This window comes from Tamandua tetradactyla, chromosome 12, assembly GCF_023851605.1.
Source record: "Tamandua tetradactyla isolate mTamTet1 chromosome 12, mTamTet1.pri, whole genome shotgun sequence".
NCBI lineage: Eukaryota > Metazoa > Chordata > Mammalia > Pilosa > Myrmecophagidae > Tamandua > Tamandua tetradactyla.
The window spans coordinates 28,848,082-28,850,612 of NC_135338.1; positions in this window are offsets into that span (position 1 = coordinate 28,848,082).

The window sequence follows — 2,531 nt, forward strand, 5'->3', positions numbered from 1 at the left end:
GGGCAATTTGGCTGGGTACAAAATTATTTGCTGTAAGTCTTTCTCTTTTGGGATTTTAAATATATCATACTATTGCCTTCTTGCCTCCATAGTGCCGATTGAGTAGTCTGAATTCAGTCTTATGTGATTTCCCTTGTACATGGTAGATTATTTTTCTCTTGCTGCTTTCAGGATTTTCTGCTTCTCTTCAACATTTGACAGACTGATTGGTAAGTTTCTTGGGTAAGACCTATTTGAATTTATTCTATTTAGAGTTCGTTGAGCTTCTTTGACTTGCATATTTATGTCCTTTTTATGGGTTGGGAACTTTTCATCCTTTATATCCTCAACTAATCTTCCTAGCCCTTTACTCTTCTCTTCTCTTTCTGGGATGCCAATCATTCTTATATTCTGTGTGCTTTGTTTTGTCCATCATTTCTCTGAGACCCAATTCAAATTTTTCCCATCTTTTTTGCTATTTGCTGTTTTGAGTGTTTGAAATCTGTTGTCCTGTCCTCTAGTACACTGATTCTCTCTTCTGCCTCTTCAAATCTGCTATTGTGCATCTCTAGCATGTTTTTTATTTGGTCTACAGCATTAGTAACCTTTTTCATATCTGCTATTTTTTAATTTATTCTTTCAAATTCCTTTTGATGCTCTTCTAGTGTCTTCTTGATCTCCTTTATGTCATTAACTATCCCATTTATTTTATTTAGTAGAGTTATATGAATGTCTTTGACTAGTTGTTCCAGTATCTGTCTCCTCTGGTGTGTTTAATTTGGCCACTAGGCTGGGCTATATCTGTCTGCATCCTGATGTGTTTAGTGGTCTTCTGCTGTCTTCATGGCATGTAAATATCTTGATTGGTTTACTTTGGAAGTTGAATTCCTTCAGTAGTCTTAAGCTTTGTATTTGCTGGATGGTTTTGGAGCAGGATGTGTGGCATAGGGAGGGACATACGAGTGCATTAATGGGTTGCAGTGCAGGTATATGCATGGGTTGGAGACTCTACACTGGGTGCCTTTGGAAATGGGGTGCAGGGCATGGTATTGTGGAGGTGCACTGCAGAGGCCATGAACTGAGGTCAGCTCAGGTAGACCTTGGAGCACAGCTGCAGGGTGCAGCATGGTGAGCACAGAAGTAGGGCATGGTGAGAGGCAGACATGGGTGCTGAGTGGATGTGCTGGGCTGGTACATGGGCAGGATGTGGGTGGGCATGTGAAGCGTTTGGTTCATGGGTGTCAGGGTGTGCAGTACAAGGCACAGAAGTCAGGGCACAGGGAGGGAAGTGTGTGGATGTGTCCTTGCACAGGAGGAGAGATCCAGGGGGGCTAGGATGTGGATGCACAGGTGTTTAGGGGTTGAACACAGCTCACGGAGTCTGTGGGATGTGTATCAGGAGTGGGTGATGGTGGATGAGTGGGGCCCTGGCACAGGTCTGCAGGTGCAGGGGTGCATGGGGCAGGGGTGTCCGCTTTGTTCAGGGCCAAGGCTGTATGGCACAGATGTGCATGAGAGCACCTCCCAAGGGTAGGAGAAGGGCATTTGTGCCATTGGGTGGGGCAAAGGTGTCCATGTGTGTGGAGCAAGGGGAGTAGGGTGCAGGGGTCAAGAGGTCCGTGCACAAACATGTGGATGCCCAGCATGGATATGGGGGTGGAGGGCAAGGCCATGGTGTGCTTAGCTCTGGGATGGAGAGTCCAGTGTGTGTATATGGGGGTAAGGCAGAGTTGAGCAACTGTAAGTGTTGGGTGGGGGTGTTGTCCACGTATGAAGGTGAACACCTGCAGCCTGGATACACTCTCCTGGTCTTTTTTCTGTCACTTCTCTAGCTGTTCTTTAGAGCAGGGGTGAACTCTACCTATCCTATTCCACCATCTTCTCAGCAATCATCTGTTGAGCTTTAAAAGAAAATTGTTCCTCTTGGTCCAATACAGGCTGCCATGGGAGTCATGCAATAGTCCAGCAATCCATTGATTTGTACTTCTACAAATAATAAAAGTTTTTTTAAAAGACATGAAATGGCCAGTATATATGGCCAATATAACAAACTTTGATAAAATGAAAACATTTTCTAACTTTTGAGAAATGGCAGATGCTTTCTCAGTTGAATGCCTGAAAATCATCTGGTATCATGAATTTCTCATGTACTGTTTTAAGTTGGTTATGCTTTGAAAATAAAACACATGGTTTTGATTCTTAATAAAAGTTTAATACTGAATATTAAATCTTCATATTTTCTGTTAGATCTTTGGCTGAATAGTATCAGCTTATCAAAAGAACAAGATTTATTTTTGAAAAAAAAAGTGTTCATTTACTTTGAGATAAGAGACAGCATGAGAGCAACCCCAAATCCTGTTTTTCGGTGAAAACAGAGAGATAAAAATCATCTGTGAATGGTATCAATACTAAAGCAATAAAGTTCCTTTTAGGGTTGCCAGGCCTTCAATTACCCCATTGGAAGAGCAGTACATTTTTCCCCACTCCTTATGGAAGGGTTTGACATACAAGAAAAATTCCAACCAGTGGGACTAAGGACCTGTGTAGGTAGC